This window comes from Pleurodeles waltl, chromosome 6, assembly GCF_031143425.1.
Source record: "Pleurodeles waltl isolate 20211129_DDA chromosome 6, aPleWal1.hap1.20221129, whole genome shotgun sequence".
In the NCBI taxonomy this organism is placed as follows: Eukaryota; Metazoa; Chordata; class Amphibia; order Caudata; family Salamandridae; genus Pleurodeles; species Pleurodeles waltl.
Window position 1 is genome coordinate 594,900,688 of NC_090445.1, and position 21,645 is coordinate 594,922,332.

Genomic DNA, 21,645 nt, shown 5'->3' on the forward strand with positions numbered 1-21,645 from the left:
ACAGAAATGGTTGAAGAGTTCCTCACTAGATGCTGTTAGAGAACAGCGCAGTCTCCTCTCTAATAACACAGACTTACAAGATTTCCTGTTAGGCCCCAGAAAACAACGTAGAAAGGACTTCTTAAACACAGTTTATAATGAAATTTGGAAGCTTTCTCAAAAAGAAGCTGCTCCCCAGTTTAGGCAAATAGATCAGGAAAACTTACAGAAGGCATTAGCTGTTGTAGATAACGGGATTAATACCCTGTCCGACCGGATATACACCTTAACAAACATTGTTTCTTCTGCAATAGACCTAATACAAACTGATATGTCTTCTTTACACCATGGACAGAGTCAACTAAAGTCCATTATGCAGTTAGTTTGGACATTGCAAACGCTGAAGGCAGGTCGTGTTCCCTAGCACAAGGGATATATTTTCCACATTTAATTTAACGCAACAACAACAACTAAAGGCTAAGAAAGAAGCAACTTATGTCATGTTAAATATTGAAAAGTTAGAAAAGTTGCCTTTTACTGTGGCTGAAATACTATCTGCTGAGTGGTTAATACACAGGGTCACTAATCTGCCTATTTCAACACTTCAATTCACATCTTGCTTAAAACACATTCCAGTAGGCAGATATGAAAGGCTAGAAGATAGTTACATACAGGAGGTGTGGGAGCTACCCTTCTCATACAAATGTCTCAGTGGCATGAAAGAGGTCTCTCTTAGCGGTAGTGAAGGCGAGACCTCTGTTAGCCATTCGATGATTTGTAACGGGGCGTGTAACGCTTCAACAGTGAACTTGGCTTGTTATCTGAGGGGAGTCCCAGTCCCCTTGATTAGACCTGTGTTCCAGGTGCTTTCAAATGGCAGCTATGTCCTCCTCAGTAATGAAAACTGGTGTGGGATGCGAGCTGGAATAGCTTATGTTGTTTCGGTCTCTAAGATTGTTACATGCTGCGGGAACATACTTTTTCCTCCTACACGACAGAGGGAAGTAGCTGAGATTTCGCCCCATATCCCACTTCAAATGTGAATTTTGCAGACTCAAGCCTTTATTGTTTCAAAAACATGTGGTACTCACATCTGCACGCGAGACCTATGCGCTTCAGGTGGCAAGGTCATCAGCAGAGAAACAGTCCTTTTTAAGTACTAACTTTCTGAGACACTTTGTTGAGCTCATGGGATGAAGAGTTAATGCGTCCAGTACTACTGGAATCACAATTTCTTTTAAGGATGTTGGTTCTGGTTTCATTCACACCTTCTCCTCTATATTTGGTTTAATATCATCAGCCATTCACTCAATATTCTCCAGTATTTTGGTGGGATTTTCGATAACTTTGGCTATAATAGGTGGCATCTTGCTATTGCTACTTTTTCTGTGTAGTGGCTGTCCCGCCACAACAAGGAGGACTGAAAGCGCTCCCACCAGTGTAGCTGTGTCGTGAACGCATGACGCAGTACTATGGAGATTCACTCCTGGAGCAATTAGAGTGTAGCTGGTACCTGTCATTCAGACCGGTTTTGCATTGTCTGCAGCCCGTGTTTTGGTGCCTTTGGTGCTCGTTCAAACATGCACTGAATGTTTGTCTTTCTACGGAGCGCTTGTTTTCATTGGACGCTGATCTGTTGATGTTCTCACTGAGGGCTCATGCACGTTGAGGGTGCGTTTGCTACGGGAAGCTGCTTATGAGTTGCCCTTTGTGGATCATGCAGCTCTAAACTCATTGTTGGGCACACCACGGAATGCTGCTGGAGCTCAGGCTTTGGAACAAGAATGCTCCTTGGTTTTCTTTGGCAATGAATTTCCTATTTTACCACCTGATGAAGTGTAAGATTTCCTGTCTTGAATTATCCTGGATTCAATTGGCAACTTCTAAAATGGCTCTGACTCTTGAAATGCAGCATTTTTCTTTTTTTTACGTGGCAGTTAACATTTTTAAATGGTCCTTTTTACACATGCTCAAGTGTCTTTTTAAGTTGTCATCATTGGCATTCATATATATGTATATATATGTCTAAGGTTGAATTTTAATAGCTTTTATGCATAATTAGGCTTTGAAACACCTTTGAACCGGCAAGGGGAGGGTGTTGTGTAGCCATTTTAGTTACAGCTTCATACATGTTATTTTAGCAAACTAGGCCTGCCGCTGTGCACTTTAACCTATATATTTTATTCAGCTTGATTTTTATTATTTAAACAATAGCCACATTTGCGGTCTTGTTTTGTTTCTCTCTATCTAGCTGTTCTTTGCCTAGGCCAGGACTGCGTTCTTAAACAAGACATTTCTTTCACTCTGTGCTTTTCTCAAGGCTACAGTAAGATAGGTTGCCGGCAAATGTGGTAACGCTTTGTTTCTAGTGTTCATAGAAACATACACACTCTTATGTAATATCCCTTCTTAGAACATCAGCTGTTTTATTATCAAAACACTACTTTGACCCATGTACTTTAGAGGGAGATTCCAGCCAGATGACCACAACTGTATGCTGAGTGCTGAGTGCTTCACTGCAGCTGTTTATGTAGACTACAGGCCTCTTGCTCAGGTATGAGGGATGATGTCTTGCCAGGGGAACCTCTAGGGCAGAACTAGAGCTTAACATGCTGTGCTTTCCATGCTCTCACATAGCCTAGGTGGGAGCTATTTTAATGATTCTAGTGACATTATGGTCGTGTTATTTTAATGCTTCACTCTCCTTGTCACATTTGTAATCCTGTCATGCTTTATTGTCCTTGTTATTGCACTACATGCTTTAATATCCAAGATGCAGTTACTTCAATAATAGCTTATTGAATTTTATTCTGCCTCTGATTCTCCTTGTATATGTGAGACTAATGTAACTGAGAGAAACGGATGCAATCTGAGTGACCACGATTTCCCTGAGGAGTCAATTGTGTCATGCGCTTGGCTGCCCAATCATCCCTGCCCTTGGGTGAAGATGAGGCTCTGCTAGTTAGCCGGATTAGGTTGACAGGTGTCATCTGCAGTGGGTTTAGACTCAGCCCCCAATAGCGCAAGTGATTCTGCCTCCAAATTCAGTAGTCTCATTAGGATAATGAGAGCCTACACGACCCCCATGTGTGCAATGTGGCAGAAAACAAGTACCATGCTGTAAGAGCTTGTAAGACGAAGTATCCTGTGGAGTGAAAATGGTGGGAAGTGTTGTACAGCGTGGCTTTGTGGTAGATAGCTTCAATCTTCTTCTGAGTGTAGTTGGTGATAGCTACAAGGTTTTGTCAGAGTAATCAATGGGGAATTTTGACAGGAGTGTTGTACAGGAGGCAGAGTCGGTTTGTGATTGCCTTGTGATGAGTTTTATTCGGTTTATGTGTATTGGCATTAGCCAGTGTTGTGTTTGAATGCTAGAGTTTGATGTAGTTCTAGTGTGTTGTAGATTAATACTTCTTCTGCTGACGTGGTCTGGAGCCAATGGTTATATTGCTGTACTGCTCTAGTATTTGATTGTTCTGTTGTGTCAATAATTTTTCAGTACACATCTACAGGAGGCTGTAATCATTGTTTTTGGAAGATGTCACAACTTTTTCAGGTGCAATTTCCAAAGGATGCAGTCCTGGGTGCAGATGAAGTGTTTCCTTTTGTTTGGCTCTTGGTCAATTTGTTCAGGCCTGCTAATGTGACTGGGTATTGGGCATGTTGGGGTGCTGGACTGTCCTTTTGTGTGTGAATATATGATGGAGTGTCTTGTCCTGGGACTTTGGGTTAGTTATAGAAGATGGAGAAAGTGTGAGAGTTGATTGAGTAGGTGTCACCTGCATCGTGTAGTGATATGATGTGGAGGTCTGGGGACCTGGTGTAGGAGTGCTGTTGTAAGGACAGGTTTTGTGTTAGAGTTTGGTGAATAAGAGATTTTTTATTTTAATTTGATTATTATTTCAACAGAATTGTTAAGCAGTGCATCAAGTCTATTTACAGAATACAAAGTTAACATAAATTTTGTACACGGATTATTAGTTTATATATGTTGAGTACATAACGGAATGTTAACATTATTGATTAAGTTGAATGTGCTCACTTTAAACAATAGCACCTGTTAAACGTGGGGCGGACCATGCTCTTCTTTAATAAGTTGTAGGCCAAAGATTAGGGGTAGTGTTTTCTTAATGAAGCAAGACCTGGCAGGGAGAAAAAATAGCCCTACAGTTGTGCCAATCATTTCATATTCAAACACACCTCTCCTCAGTGTACTGAATTAATTGTTAAAGGAAGGGTAGCCCTCCTCCTCATTCATGTCAGGAGGAGAAGCTACTGGATCATGTTAAATCCCAATATCACCCGGGTTTACCAATTCAAGGAAAGAGGACAGAGAGTTCTCCAATGCTTGCTTGTGTTCTTCTTTACCCAGCCCATTACAATTGTCAATTCTGAGGACCTCTAATTCAGTCTTAGACCAGTGCACGGACAGCTCTGTCCATCAGTGTCCTTGGTCTACTCAGAAATTTCCAAGTGGTGGCTATTCTTCTTTTAGCAAGTACTATGAGGAAGCCCATGAATTGAATTCATTAATATTTACTTTTTTATTTAGGATGAGGGAATAATCCCAACAGACAGCATTTTGGTTTTATCAGCCCTGAACATTCAGTTGCTTCCTTCCATTTGTGAAGAAAATACAACTATTCAAGTCTAAATCTGGAGCCTCTGGAAATCTGAGCTGGGCAATCTGGTGTACTTTCCCAATCTTTTGTGGGAATCTCTAGACCCAGATTTTGTGTCCAACTTGCTCTCATTAGGGAAAGGTCCCCATCGAGTTTGGCATGCAACACCCCCTAGAGCACCGTCATTGCCTTTCGACTGTTGTTTGGTTCAACTTTACAATTCTGTTTGTCTTTTCATTGAAGGCGTAGATGAGAATGATGGGGAAACCGTTTGCCAAAGAAAGCAGGTGGGTTCCAAACAGTGGCTGTTATGTGATTGAGCGTTTGTGATACATATCCTGTGTTCATAAATGTTGCATGGTGTCATAGTGAGTGTGCAGACATGTGATAGTAGGGCCTCATGCCAGAAGATATCACAAGACTTCCACCTCTTGAACCATTGTGCAATGGTAGTCACAACCTAATGATCGTGTTGTTTGTTTATTTGACATGAATTGAGGGGCCTTATGGTTTGCTTGACCCATCTCAGAATTTCATAGACTGGTATATGTTATGTTTGTTTGCCTACAATGGTACTGGAGAGTTTAGCAGGTTGTTGTTGGGTTGATGTATTATTTAGATTTGTTAAAGTCTGAGTGCTTGTGATTGTTCCTGTACTTTAAATGCAAGAGAATATCTTTTCATTGCCATGTTGTTTGTACAAAAGGAAGGTGTGTAGTATTCTGTGTCACCATTCTGAGCTGGTGTCTGGAATGTTGAGAGCGAATGATGAAATAGAATGCCGGTGTGTGGTGTGGAGTGGAAACTAGAAGTTAGGGACAGTTGGAGGGAGGGTAGCACCTTGAAAGGATCTGTCTGCCATTGCTGTAGCCCAGGGCCTAACAAAAAATCAATAACTTACCTCTACTTAAGTGCCTCCAGACTCTTGTACGAAGACATCTGCCCAGCAACTACAACAGATGTCTTCTTTTGGCAGCAACCAGTGTCTATGTCTGGTGTCAATTTGGAAGTTTATATTCCTTGCTACTAGATTATCTCAAGGAAGAGTAATGAGTCATGCTCAGCCTGGATACATGTGATGAGGAGCAGCAACAAGTGATATCTAGGTATCCTATGGCAATAGCAGACGTGTGAGCACCAGTCTGCTAACACAGTGGTCTTCATAACTCAAGTCCTCAAACCTAAAGCATGTTGCACATGAGAAAATTGCTGAGCCTTTCTTTCCTGAAAAGACCTCACTTGACCCCATAATACACAAGGTCCTCCAGCTCTATAAAGCAGGCACAGTCACTGCCAGATTGCTGAATGCTATCCAAGCAGTACCAGCCAGACCTCCATCTCTCTTCCAGCTGGCAATGGTCCAGTCTGTCAAAGGGTGCACATCCTTTCCACCCAAATTCACATCTAGACACCCATTGCACTTGAGAAGCAGGCAGGGGGGGGGAGAAGCTTCAGAGGGAATAACAAGCTCTCCAACCTCAGCTGAAAACTGTGAATTTCTAGTGACGACTTCTGGAACAGTTGCCCTCCTCACCACTATCTCAGGAAACATAGACCAAACTAGTGAGGGGAGGGCTTAAACCAAGGAAATATGTCCTCTGTGCTGTGAAGACACACTTTGCTCTATAGCTGCCTTAGGCTCACACCACTGCCCTTTGAAGTGTGTGAGCCTTTCCCATCCTCCCTACCCATGAAACCCATAATATGCAAATTAATAGATGAATGCATCTACACTAACGATGACTTTGGAAAATCACCTCAAACATGGATTCTATCTAAACTACTCAAATTTCTCTCTGGTACATTGCAGAAGGATTCATTACAAATGTCTTCTCCCAACAGATGTACACCTTTTTGCCAAGCAGTAAATATTTTCTTGAGCAACAAAATGGTTTCTGCTAGGTTATTCAGAAATCTTTGGAAAAACAAGTGTCTTGCATTTGCGTATTACTCTTGGCAGAGAGTTGAGATCAGTTGCAAGATGAGCAGTCAAAACATGTCCCAGCCCACTTATTTTTCTATCCCATCCATGGAATAGTGAGGCATACTTACCATCTTTTTGCCTTCCCTATCTGCAGGTCAAGTCACCACAGACTCTTCAGATTACTCTGGAGGGCACATTGCATGGAGTTCTCCATCATTTCCTGTGGGACAATTTAAATATGTCCACCAGTATAAATGTTTTGGTGCTATGGTCCATCTTTATGTTATTGGAGGTGTTTCTTCTCATGTTTCGATGCAGCTTGGTAATAATCCTCGCAGACAACACCACAGATGTCTTCTCCATCTGAAAACAACTCTGTGAGCTGGAATTTGCTTTATGAGAAATTACTATGTACTGGGACTTATTCCTGCTTATCTTTCAAATTGCAGTTACCTAAAACAAAAGAGGGGAAACCCTTAATAGAGGCCTCTACTTGTCACATGAGTGGTAAATCTTCCCAGAAGTTCTCAAACCCATCTTCAAGACCCTATGTTAATCTCTCATAGACACCTTCAAGACTCACCACAACATCAAAAGCAAGGGTTTTGCTTCTTGGGTAGGAAGGGCACCTATATCCCAGTGGAATGCCTGACCATGGCTTGGAAGGGGACATTCCTATATGTCTTTACTCTAACTCAGCTGATTCTGTGAGCTCTCCAGTAGATCATGGCGAGTACAGGGTGCACAGTGATTGTATTAGCTCTAGTTGAACATCATTTAAGGGGTCATTCTGACCCTGGCGGTAAAAACCGCCAGGGCCAACGACCGCAGGAGCACCGCCAACAGGCTGGCGGTGCTCCCTTGGGCATTCTGACCGCGGCGGTACAGCCGCGGTCAGAAACAGAAAACCGGCGGTGTACCGCCGGTTCTCCGCTGCCCTGGGGAATCCTCCATGGCGGCGCAGCTTGCTGCGCCGCCATGGGGATTCCGAGCCCCATACCGCCATCCTGTTCCTGGCGGTTTTGGCCGCCAGGAAGAGGATGGCGGTATGGGGTGTCCAGGGGCCCCCGTAACAGGGCCCCACCAAGATTTTCAGTGTCTGCCATGCAGACACTGAAAATCGCGACGGGTGCTACTGCACCCGTCGCACCCCTTCCACTCCGCCGGCTCCATTCGGAGCCGGCATCCTCATGGAAGGGTGTTTCCCGCTGGGCTGGCGGGCGGCCTTCTGGCGGTCGCCCGCCAGCCCAGCGGGAAACCCAGAATAACCGCGGCGGTCTTTTGACCGCGCAGCGGTATTCTGCCGGCGGGACTTTGGCGGGCGGCCTCTGCCGCCCGCCAAAGTCAGAATGAGGGCCTTAGTCTGGTACTGTGTCTGTTCCACGTCCTACAAAATGGCCATGCCTTACTTTCCCAGAGGACAGATCTTCAATCTGTGCCAGATTCTAAGTGGGTGGTATTATAATGCCTGCCAAATCCAATTTTACTGGGAAAAAAAAGAGCTAGAAAAGGCTGTTGAAAATGTTGTCCTTTCTACAGGGTTCTCCCAATTCCTTTGTTTTTTTTCTGATCCCCAGTTTTTGCTGGCAAGAGACCTCTGTCACTCCTAAATAGGCCTTATTGCCAATAACGCAGGGTGTAGGATATGTAAAAGTGGGGCATGTAACAGTGAAAAATAACTAAAAGCTATTTCCAATGTAGCAGAGTTGGCTGGGATGCAAAGTTAAGCACAGTCTTAAGTTTAAGAAAAGTTTTCTCTGGTCAGGAAATGGCTAGAATATTAATTTTTTTACTTTTTAAAATCTGTGTCACTAACCAAAGTCACTGATAAAGTTGGATTTGTAATAAATATATTGAAAAAATGACTTTTAAGAAGTTACCTTTGCCATGCCTGAAGTCCCTGGAAGGTAAATCTGCATTTTGTTCTCAAACTTCTACCAGTCAGTAATTAGTATTTTAATAGGCGTGAAGGAGGTGTGAACGTGCTACCATGACAGGGACAAAAGGCCTTGGGTGTGGGGAGATGTTGTTGTGCCCTTGTCAAGATGGTCTGTGATCTGGGTCCAGGGACTTGATTAACTTCAAATAAGCCTACACTGTCAATCGCAGATGTAGCTAAAACCCAGGCCTCTTTTATCACCCCAGGCACACTGGCCTCCATCACAGTGGGCCTCTTCTTGACATCACAGTGCCAGAACCTGTTAGAGCGTTACTACCTGCCCTTGACAGGTCTGCTGAAGTGTTTCATATGACACTTGAGGTGAACTTCAAAGAGGCCTCCTCTGTTACAGGCAAATGTTAACTGACACTCGGGCAGGCCCTTATATTGTCTCTCATGCCAGCCAGCCAGACTCCATCACAGTGAGCCTCTTTTCCACATTACAGTGTCAAAAACTGTTTTACAGGTCTGCTGGGTTTACATATAACATTTGGGGCACAGTTCAAATATGGGAAAGGGAATGCCAAAACCTTTTGTGTATATCTCATGTCTAGTTCCAGAAAAACTCAGCTTTGTTCCACCAGACTTTTCTCTCTACAGTTGTTGTGGGTACAGGGACTGCTGTGTTACAGACACTACACTGTAGGCATGGTCAAATTGCAAAGAGGTCCTATTCCACAATGACCATTGTCTAACATTGGCATATTTTATATTGTAATTTGTTCTTTTTATTCATTTTTAACCATTGACTTCCCCGAACACATTTGTATGCAATTTTACCCCCATGATTATATCCTTTCCTCCTTGCGCTTACTCCACATCAGGCCCACATTCAGGGAAATATTACTGTGTGCTCTTCGACTTTTACTCACAACTTTGGCTCTAATCATCTTTGTTTAGCTCCCCGTTCTGTCCTGGTTTTACCATTTGTTTGGAGGGAGCTAAAGGTTTCACCATACTAGGTTAGACTCCAGCAGCCCCCATTTCAGGTTGGTTAGGCATCAGCCTGGTGCTGACCTGTTAATGGCAAGCCTACCTGCACCCGTCAGGGCTGAACGTCGCCAGATGCCAGGGACTTTGCATCTTTCATCATCGGTAGGAGGGAGGTAAGTTCTCCTAAGATGTGCTATACCAGTGACATGCTCAAAAAATGTCAAACTGATCATTACATTGTGCCCCCAGCTCCCTAGCTGTTTGGGTGGCCCATTTTCATGCCAGGAATGTGTTTTTTCCAGTACCATTTACCTCGGGACCAAGCCATTGTGTGCTACACTGGATCCTAAGTCTGATCTAGCTTACTAGGTGAAATAAGACCCTCAGTTCTGGAATTGGGGACACTCTAATACAGTTTCACATAGCACTCTCCAAGGATTCTCCCCTGTTAAATGGACTTTAATGCAATGCTAGGTTTGGTCCTAAACATGCAAAAGAGTTGTGGGATCTGCTCACCTCTTTACAGCCTGATATGTGTGTAGTCCTGGAAACCTGGTTACACCAACAGGCCCTTCCTAGTGTCTGAACTGCATTTCCCAACAACTACAAATTGGTCAGACTTGATAGGGAAAACGTGATGGGGTGGTGTGGCTATGCCATTCCTGGACCCCCTGAAGGTGGAGATCATTGACCCCTCCCATTCAGAAGGGATGGAGATTTGTGTTTTTAAGCTCAAAACTATGGCAGCCTCTGAAAGGGAGCAAAAGTATAAAGCCCTCCGGGTTCCAAAAAGAAACTTCATTTTTAAATTAGTAGAGTGTTTAGCACCTCGTGTGCTTGCTCCTAATAACTCTCTACTGGTGGGAAACTGTAAGACCGAGCAACCTTAGGGTGGTCTTACCCAGCATAATCTCAAAGTACAGTGCATAAATTCAATAAAGGTGAACACATAGGTGGCCATTATGAAATTGGCAGTGAGTGATAAAGTGGCAGAAATACCGCCAACACCCAATAACCCCCATAGACAGCCAATGTACCACACCATCCGCCAGGGCGTTAACACCACGCACCACGGCAGTAGCCATCAACAGCCAGGCAGAAGACAAGGTACCGCCCACCATATTATGACATAGCAAACCGCCAGGATTTCCAGGGCGGTACCAATGCCATCAAAACCCTGGTGGAAACAGGACACAGAAGACCAAAGACTCACCATCAAAGACACAGAGAAGACCAGTGTTGCCATGGAACCAGAAATGCAAGTCTTCCCGATGGTCTTCTACGCCATGCTCCACCTAGAACACCAACTCCGACGAAGACAATGACGGTGAGTACAGCCTCCTAGCACACAAGTGAAGGAGGGAGGAAAACGAGAGTGACACACACATGCACAACACACACCATCCACACACACACCCCACACACAACCAGCTGCAGAGGAAAACCAATGGCACACAAAGCACTGCATAATAATACAAGGACTAGAGAACAGAAGTACTAAAAATGTATTTGCAAGGCAAAAGCCACCACATAAACCAATTTGAAAACAAAATGATATGTACAATTGTCCACAAAGGGCCAATGCCCAGTCCAAAGTACTAAGACCCATATTTATACTTTTTAAGCTCCGCATTTGCGTTGTTTTTTTACGCAAAATCGGCGCAAAATTACAAAATACGATTGTATTTTGTAAGTTTGCGCCGCTTTTGCGTTAAAAAGCGGCGCAAATGCGGCGCTAAAAAAGTATAAATCTGGGCTTAAGGGCTTACATGGCCACAGGGCACTGTCCAAGGCCCAACTTGTTTCCTGACAACATCATCACAGAACTGTGTAGGGGCATCATAATTGAAGTGGGCAGGCACCTCAGGGAGAAGAGGGGGTGTGGGGCACCTCAGCCAAAGTTCGGGACTTGCCCACTGGTTCTGGAGGGGGCTCCATACCCATTTCTTTTTTCTGGGGAGTGCAAAGTCACATTCTCTAAGGTAGGGATGTTGCCCACTGGTTCTGGAGGGGCCTCCATGACCATTTCTCTTTGCTGGGGAGTGCAAGGTCACAGAATCTGAGGTGGGGAACTTGCCCACTGATCCTGGAGGGGGCTCCATGCCCATTTTCCGATGCTGGGGAGTGCAAGGTCACAGTTTCCGAAGTGGGGAACTTGCCTACTGGTTCTGGAGGGAGCTCCATGCCCATTTCTCTTTGCTGTGGAGTGTAAGGTCACAGTCTCTGAGGTGGGGAACTTGCCCACTGGTTCTGGAGGGGGCTCCTTGTACAGCAGTCCTGGCGGGTGGCCTATATCCGCTGTTGGAGGTGAGGGCTGCACCCTCTCAGCTGGAGGTGAGGGGTCTGTGACCACTGGTGGTGGTGGTGGTACCCTGCCAGCCTCTGCTGGAGTTGAGGGCTGCAGTGTCTGAGCTGGTGAAGGTGCCTCCTGGGCAGCGTTGTCAGGAGTTGAGGGCTGCTGTCTCAGCTGGGAAAGGTGCCTCCTGGGCAGCCTCTGCAGGAGATGAGGGCTGCTGTGTCTCACCAGGGGGTGAGGGCCCTGTGCCCACTGGTGGTGGTGGTGTTGGTACCCTGCCAGCCTCTGCAGGAGGTGAGGGCTGCTGTGTCTCAGCAGGGGAAGGGGCCTCCTGGGCAGCCTCTGTTGGAGGCGAGGGCTGCTGTGTCTCAGCTGGAGGTTAGGGCTTCTTCCCTTTCATGGCAGGAGGTGAGGGGTCCTTCCCCTTCCTGCCTGGTGGAGTGGGATCCTTCCCCTTCCTCCTGTGGAGTGGGATCCTTACCCTTCCTGGCTGCTGAAGTGGGATCATTCCCCTTCCAGGCTGCTGGAGTGGGATCCTTACCCTTCCTGGCTGGTGGAGTGGGATCCTTACCCTTCCTGGCTGCTGGAGTGGGATACTTCACTGTCTTGCCTCCACGACTAGGAGGTGCCTCCACTGTGCCCATGGACTGTTTGGCTGAGGTGCTTGGCTGGGTCGTTGAAAGCCTGCTCTTACGTGCAGGACGGGGGCAGACAGGGAGGGAAAAGGTCAAGTTGGGCAAGGAAAAGCTTTTTAGGGATGATGGGGCGGGATGAGGGAGGAGGGATGGAAGTGGAGGTTGAGAGAGTGGTTGTTGGAGGAGTACGTCTGCTGGACTTGGGTGCAGGTGCTGGGGTAGTGGGCTGATGTGAGGTGGATGGCTGTTGGGTGTCTGAGTGCCTGCATTTGAGTCCTTTAGGAGGGGGGGTGGACAGGCAGGGTGGGAGAGGACACAGGGGATGCGTGCATGGATGTTGTGGAGGAGACTGCCAGTGAGGTGTGTGTGCTGCTTGGTGTGGTGATGGTGGTGTTGGCAGTTGAAGCAGTGCATGCAAGTGTGAGTGTGGATGTGACTGTGAGGGAGGTGAAGGAGGAGGGGGAGGGGGAAACAGTGAAGGCAGTGGATGTGGATGTGTGTGCAACTCTCTGGTGTTTGCGTGAGTGCTTGTGGACTGAAGTGTAGTGTCTGTGTTTGACTGTGCCACTCTTGTGTGTTGTCTTGTGTGCATGCTCATCTGTATGTGTGCATGGAATGGTTGTGGTTGAGGAGACTGTGACTGGGAAGTTGGAGGGGGGACAGTAGGAATAGGGACAATGGCTGCCATCAGAGAGGAGGCCAGAGCCTGAATCGATCTCTGTTGGGCCGCCAACCCAGCGTGGAAGTCCTCCAGTAATGCAGTGCATTGCTGTATCTGAGATGCCAGCCCCACAGTGGCATTTACAATGGTTGACTGCCCTACAGAGATGGATCTCAGAGAGTCAATAGCCTCCTCACTCAGGGAAGCAGGGCTCACTGGGGCAGGGCCTGTGGTGCCTGGGGCGAAGGAGATGCCCACCCTCCTGTGTGAGCGGGCCCGGGAAACGAACTGAGAGATACTGGGAGGGTGGTGCTGATACGGGGTGGTGGCTGTACCGGCAGCTGGGATGGTCACAGAGGTGTTCGCCACCACCAGGGAGCTTCCATCGGAGGAGGTATCTGAGTCAGTGTTGTCACCTCCTGTCTCCGCCGTGGTGCACCCCTCGCCCTCCATCCCACTGGTTCCCTCGACATCGGTAGACTCTGCCTCCTGGGTCCTGTGGGATGCAACTCCCTCTGTCTCCGCTGCCTCTTCTCCTCCACTAGATGATGCTAATGCACACATGGACAGGATGACAGAAGAAAAAGGTGGGGGAGAGAGAGAAAGGGAACACTGGGTCAAATACAGCACCAACACCAAGGTTGGATACACAGCACCATCACACACAGGGATCAGGATTCAGCACTATGCGTTGCACAGGCATTAATTTGGCTAGATGCCACACCAAGATGAGGGCCAAACACCACCAACTGCACACCTCCTGGGACCCACAAAGCCCTGATTGACTTGGAATGCAAACGAGCTAGGTTACCTGCATTTGCCATACACCCATTACCCGTGAGCTGGATCACGCTGCAATGTCTGGTCTGGCATTAAGGGGCATCCACTAACTCACACGCACCAACTGGATCCCATTGCACCTACCATTTATTGTAGTAATGGCCACTGAACTCACCCATTTGTGCTGCTGTGATGCCCTCGAGCACCCATCCAGATCTGGGTAGGCCACCATCAGTTTCTGGGCCATCAGGGGCATCAGGTTCCAACGGGCACCCCTTCCTTGTTTGAAGGCCATCCCCAGCTGGGCCTATGCGGTCTTCCATGCTCAGCGTCTCAGGTCCTCCCACTGTTTCCTGCAGTGGGTGCTCCGCCTGCTGTAGACCCCCAGGGTCTGCACGTCCTTGGAGATGGCACACCACAATTCCTTCTTTTGATGGGCACTGACCTGCAGAGGGAATGCAGACAGGAGGACACCATTACACATAGATTCCAGCCTGTCACACATATGTCCCACCAATCCCATTTCCATCACCTTTGGAACTAACATCGTCCAGCGCCCACATTGTACACTACCACCAGACATTCCCACTGATTACACAACGACCCCAACAACGACCCCAACACCACCACCCTGCTCGACAACCTCGCCAACCTCGGCCTCAAACAACTGGTGAACACCGCCACCCACATCGCCGGACACACGCTTGACCCCATCTTCTCCGCCAGCAAACACGTCTTCTTCAGCCACGCCTCCGCCCTACACTGGACCGAGCACAGCTGCGTCCACTTCACATTCCGACGCGAGACCCGCCACCTCCGCACCCAACCCATCCCTCGTCGACAGTGGAACAAGATCCCCGAAGAGCAACTCTTCTCCGCACTCGCCGCCAACCAACCCACCCTCACCACCGACCCCAACGACGCAGCCCTCAACCTCACAAACTGGATCTCCAACTGCGCAGACATCCTTGCTCCCCTCAAACGCACGCATCGACAGACCAACACCAAAAAACCTCTCTGGTTCTCTGACACCCTCAAAGAATCAAAGAAAACTTGTCGCGCCCTTGAGAAAGCCTGGCGCAAGGACCGCACCGCTGACAACATGACCGCCCTCAAGAACGCTGCCCGCGAACACCACCACCTGATCCGTGCTGCCAAAAGGAACTTTTTCACCGACAGACTGGACAAAAACAGACACAACAGCAGAGAACTCTTCAGCATCGTCAAGGAGTTCTCCAACCCCAGCGCCAACGCCAACGCCGTCACGCCGTCACAGGATCTGTGCGAATCCCTCGCCACTTTCTTCCATCGCAAGATTAGCGACCTCCACGACAGCTTCGGACACCAGACCCAACCATACACCACCGAACCGGCATCCACGGCCATCACCCTCAACAACTGGTCCCACATCTACACGGAAGAAACCAAATCCATCATGAACTCTATCCACTCCGGCACCCCTTCGGACCCCTGCCCGCACTTCATCTTTAACAAAGCCGACGACATCATCGCCCCGCAACTCCAGACCGTCATCAACTCTTCTTTTTCTTCTGCTACCTTCCCCGAATGCTGGAAACACGCCGAAGTCAACGCCCTACCAAAGAAACCTACGGCTGACCCGAGCGACCTAAAAAACTTCCGCCCCATCTCTCTTCTGCCTTTCCCAGCCAAAGTATTAGAGAAGACCGTCAACAAACAGCTGACCACCTTCCTGGAAGACAACAACCTGCTCGACCCCTCACAAACCGGATTCCGAACCAACCACAGCACTGAAACCGCCCTCATCTCAGTCACTGACGACATCAGAACCCTGATGGACAACGGTGAAACAGTCGCCCTCATTCTGCTCGACCTCTCGGCTGCCTTTGACACCGTCTGTCACCGCACCCTAATCACCCGCCTCCGCTCCACCGGGATCCAAGGCCAGGCCCTGGACTGGATCGCCTCCTTCCTCTCAAACCGTTCCCAAAGAGTTTACCTCCCTCCGTTTCGCTCAGAACCCACCGAGATCATCTGCGGCGTACCCCAAGGCTCATCACTCAGCCCGACACTCTTCAATGTCTACATGAGCCCCCTCGCCAACATCGTACGCAAGCACGACATCATCATCACCTCCTACGCCGACGACACCCAACTTATACTCTCCCTCACCAAGGACCCCGCCAGCGCCAAGACCAACCTACAAGAGGGTATGAAGGACGTCGCAGATTGGATGAGGCTCAGCCGCCTAAAGCTGAACTCTGAAAAAACGGAAGTCCTCATCCTTGGCAACACCCCGTCCGCCTGCGACGACTCCTGGTGGCCCACGACCCTCGGCACCGCACCGTCCCCCACAGACCACGCCCGCAACCTCGGCTTCATCTTGGACCCTCTTCTCACCATGACCAAGCAAGTCAACGCCGTGTCCTCCGCCTGCTTCCTCACCCTCCGCATGCTCCGCAAGATCTTCCGCTGGATCCCCGCCGACACCAGAAAAACCGTGACCCACGCCCTCGTCACGAGCCGCCTGGACTACGGCAACACCCTCTACGCGGGACCACAGCCAAACTCCAAAATCGCCTCCAAAAAATTCAAAACGCTTCGGCCCGCCTCATCCTCGACATACCCCGCAGCAGCCACATCTCCGCACACCTGAGACACCTGCATTGGCTCCCTGTCAGCAAAAGGATCACCTTCCGACTTCTCACCCACGCACACAAAGCCCTCTACGACAAGGGACCGGAATACCTCAACAGACGCCTCAGCTTCTACGTCCCCACCCGCCTCCTCCGCTCCTCTGGCCTCGCACTCGCTGCTGTCCCTCGCATCCGCCGCTCCACGGCGGGTGGGAGATCTTTCTCCTTCCTGGCGGCCAAGACCTGGAACTCCCTCCCCACCAGCCTCAGGACCACCCAGGACCACTCCGCTTTCCGTAGACTCCTAAAGACCTGGCTGTTCGAACAGCGATAACCCCCCCTTTTTCCCCTAGCGCCTTGAGACCCGCACGGGTGAGTAGCGCGCTTTATATATGTTAATGATTTGATTTGATTTGATATGCTTGCACACAAATCTCCATGCATCCTTCCCACAAGCATCATGCCCAGGGTGTACTCACCTGTTGGTCTGGAGGCCCATACAGAAGTCCATACTGGGGTAGGACCCCATCCACCAGTCGCTCCAGCTCCTCAGAAGTGAAGGCAGGGGCCCTTTCTCCGGTCACATGGGCCATTGTGGGTTCCAGACACAGGTCACAGCAGCACACGCAGTGTAGGGGTTGTCCTGTGGAAAGTCCGTAAACAAGTGAGGATTTAGTTAGAAAATGGCGGTCATGTCCACGGCGGTGTACACCGTCACTGCCAATGCTGATCCCCATTGGCCACTGTACTCCATAGAGCCCCATATTAGCCAATGAGGAAATTGCATGGCGGTGCTAGACCGCCTTCCGCCACGACGCCCAGCATCGGAGGAGTTACCTCACTTCTACCTGTCCCAAGATACAGAACAGGCGGTCGCCATTTCAAGATGTTAGACAACGATCAGATAAACCATAACTGCGTCAGTGCCTAAAATTGAGAAATACATTGCCATTCCCACTGTCCCATCACATTGATGCTGCATGTACACTGTGGTTGTGGTTCCATTGATCAAATTGTGACAGCCTACTCACTCCCGTGTTCCTTGGATACCTACCACTGTGGATGATTAGGAGGAGGAGACAAACCCCTGTGTACAGACCCCTTGTGGACGTGGCTACACTGGAGGACAGCCATATAGTACTCACCTACAGACTGGACAGGACCACAATCACAGAGCTGTGTTCCCAATTGGAGCCTGACCTAATATCAGCCTTCCGTCATCCCATTGGGATCTCCCTTCTTCTGCAAGTGCTTTCAGTGCTCCATTTCCTGGCAACTGGTTCTTTCCAAGTGACAGTGGGCTTGGCAGCAGGAATGTCACAGCCAATGTTCTCAATCGAGCTGGGAATGGTTTTGTCTGTTCTGGTGAAACACATGTGCAGCTACATTGTTTTTCCCCAGGTGGAAGATTTGGCCACTGTGAAGACAGGATTCTATCCAATGGGGCATATCCCCAATATTATTGGGGCAATTGACTTTACACATACTGCGTGTGTCCCCCTCCCCAGAATGAACAGGTGTTCAGGAATCTGAAGAGTTTCCACTCAATGAATATACAAATGGTGTGCTTGGCGGACCAGTACATCTCCCACGTCATTTACAAGTATACTGGGTCAGTGCATGATGCCTTTGTCCTGAGGAATAGCAGCATCCCAAATGCGATGGCCAAACAATAGGAGCACAGGGTGTGACTAATAGGTGAGCCAGAGTCCCCTCCCACTGTATGTCAGTGTATGCCTTCCGGTGTTATCCCCATAGCATTGTGTTAGGCTAATGTTTGTCCCTCAATACTTGCAGGTGACTCTGGCTAACCGAACCTATCATGGCTCCTGACCCCTGTGCAGAATGCCAGGACAGGGGCTGAGAACCATTATAGTGAGGCACATGGGCGAACCAGAAGAATAATCGAAAGGACCTTCGGCCTCCTGAAGGTGAGGTTCAGGTGCCTCCATCTGACAGGTGGATCCCTGTGCTACTCACCCGGGAAGGTCTGCTAGATAGTGGTGGCATGCTGCATGTTTCACAACCTGGCCCTCAGACGACATGTGCCTTTTCTGCAGGAAGATGAGACTGGAGATGCCCCTATGGCAGCAGTGGACCCTGAGGACAGTGAGGATGAGGAGGCAGAGGATGAGGATGCAGACAACAGACAATCAGTTATACGTCAATATTTCCAATGACACAGGTGAGACAGTGAAACTGATCGTTGTTCTGACTATTGATTGCATCTGTGTGACTGTGGCATGATGGCATTTGCTTCCTTTGCATCTCAACTCACTGTCACCTATGGCTTGTCATTTTACAGATGTTAGTGATATGACAACAGTGTCCTGATGTGATTCCTAGAGACAGTTACAGGTCATTAATTGTATGCTGTCACAGTGTTCAGATCATTTGCACCAGATGTGACTGTTCCCCTGAATGCACATTCTCAACACATAAAATACTATCAGTCAAGTTGTGTTCAAGGGTGTTTATTGTAGTGCTATAAAATTGAGGGTAAAGTGCAATGGAATGGGGTGATGGCAGAGGAAAGTCCAGGGTATTGTTTCAGTCTGTTTGTACCACAGGTGCAGTGTCCAAGGGACCATAGGAAGGGGAGCAAAGGCAGTTCAAAGTGGACAAGGTGACAGGGTGGGACACAAGGGGGACAATCAGGAGAGTCTCATTTCCTGGCAGTGCTCTTGGTCTTGGCAAGTGTCTCTGGCTTCTGTCTGGGTCGCAGGGAACGTTTACGAGGTGCTTCACCATCTGCAGGGGGAGGGGTGCTGGTGGCCTGTGGGTCCTGTTGTTGTGTAGCCATTTTAGTTATAGCTCAGTGCATGTTATTTTAGCACACTAGGCCTGCAGCTGTGCACTTTAACCTAGATACATTTTATTCAGCTTTGTTTATTATTTTAATAATAGCCACATTTGCGGTCTTGTTTTATTTCTCTCTATCTAGCTGTTCTTTGCTTAGGTCAGCACTGTGTTCTTAAACAAGCACTCTGTGCTTCTCTCAAGGCTACAGAAAGATAGGTTGCCGGTAGATGTGCTAAACGTTTTGTCTGTGGTATTCATAGAAACACAGATATGCTTACTTAGTGACATTTTCTCAGAACATCAGTTGTTTTAATATAAAAACACTTCCTTGTTCCATACACATTAGAAGGAGATTCCAGCCAGAGGACCACTACTGTATGCTGATTGCTGAATGTTTTGCCTCAGCTGCTTTTGCAGACTTCAGGCCTTTGTTCAGGTATGATGTCTTCCCAGGGGAACCTGAAGAGCAGAATTAGAGCTTAACATGCTGTGCTCTAATATGGTAGCATTATTTCTATGCTTTACTCTCCTTGTCAATTTTATTCTTTTCAAGCTTTATCGTCCTGGTTATTGCAGTACATGCTTTATTGTCGAAGATGCAGTGGCTTCATTAAAACCTTATTGAAACACATACTGCCTCTGCTTGTCATTGTATATGTGAGACTAATGTAACTGAGAGAAACGGATGAGATCTGAGTGACCACGATTTCCCTGAGGAGTCAATTGTGTCATGCGCTCGGCTGCCCAATCACCCCTGCTCTTGGGTAGAGATGAGGCACTGCTAGTTAGCCGGAGCAAAACCCAGATTGGGGCGACAGGTGTCAACTATAGTGGGTTAAGACTCAGTCTCCCACACCGCAGGCAATTCTGCCGCTCAAATCCAGTAATCTCATTAGACTAATGAGAGCCCACGCAATACCGTGGTTAGGCCTCCTACCCACTAATTGTAGCGGAAGTGGTGGGCTAGTCAATAGAATGGCTAGTGGTAGGGGCCCGCTGGTGTGCTGTTGATTCTCTCATGATGTTGACCATGTCTGCCAGCACCCCTGCTATGGAGATCATGGTGGTGCTGAGAGCCTCCACGTCCTCCCTGATCTCCTGATGGTGGTCCTCCTGCATCTGCTTGTTCTCCTGCATGTTGTCAAGGATCTGGCCCATCGTGTCCTGAGATTGTTGGGAGGCACCCAGGATCTTGGAGAGTGCCTCCTGGAGAGTCAGTTCTTTGGGCCTGTCCTCCCTCTGGCGCACAGCGGTCCTCCCAGTCTCTCTGTTCCCCTGTGCCTCTGTCCCCTGAACAGTGTGCCCACTATCACTGTCCCCAGGTCCCTGATTGTCCTGGGTGTGAGGTGTGGACTGGATGGGCACACTGCTGATTGATGTGTCCTGGGGACATAGGTGTTGGATACTGATGGGGGAGGCTCTGTGGTGGACTGTGATTGGGCTGGGGTGATCCACTGTCCAGTGGTCCCTGATGGGCCAGGTTGTTGATCCAGATTCTGAAGTCCAGAGTTACTGTCATCACTGGGGGCATCTTCTGTTGGGGGGCTGGTCTGTCGCGGACCTCCTCTCCACTAAGATTGGCTGGGGCACCGCTGCGGTATGTTGGCGGCCGTCACGGTGGCGTTAAGCTGAATTTACCGCCAATGTCGTAATGAGGGCTATAGTGCTTTAGCAAAGGGAAACTTGAAGAGTGCAAGTGAAATGTGTGTAAAAAAGTGTAGAACACAATAATATGCACAGCGATACAGCAGAATAATTTTAGCGATATTAGGCACGAAAGTAGAAAGTTTTAGAAAGTGGACATTTCTCTGCTCTCACTTCTTTGTGTGCCCGACAATCTGTCTCCAATACATCGCTGATCTGGGTGACAGCTTCATTTGTGTATTCCCTCCAGACACCCACAACACAGGATACTCAACTGTATGTGCATTTGCCTGCATACTGATGGGTCTTCCTGGGCAGGGGGGATGGGAAAGGCTCACACTTACACTACAAAGTGTAGTGGCTTGAGCCCACACAAAGGGCTGATTACCCCCCACTGATAGTCTGGAGCCAGGGCTAGGCTGAAAGAGGGACCTGTGCACTTCAAAGAGATCCTTCTAAGTCATCCCCCACATCAAACGCGCTTTTGAATATACGTACTGGGTCTCTGACCCGCTGAAATCAGATCACTACTGTACTTGGGAAGAACTCTGCTGGAGTAAAGACTGCTGTACTGAAAGGATTGCCACTCTGCCTGGACCGACGGTTCCCAGGAACTGCTTCTCTGCATTGATGAGCTGTCTTCTTATATCTGCCCTATTGTGGACAAAGACTAGATACATCCTGCTGAACCAAAGTGTCTCCAAGGGCATGCTGTCTTGTCTCCTGTTCTTCTGCAGTCTCAGGGACCTCAAAGACTGCTTGCAACTTTCCAGGTGCTGCTGGACTTCTGTGATTCCTACCTTTACCTGAGGTAC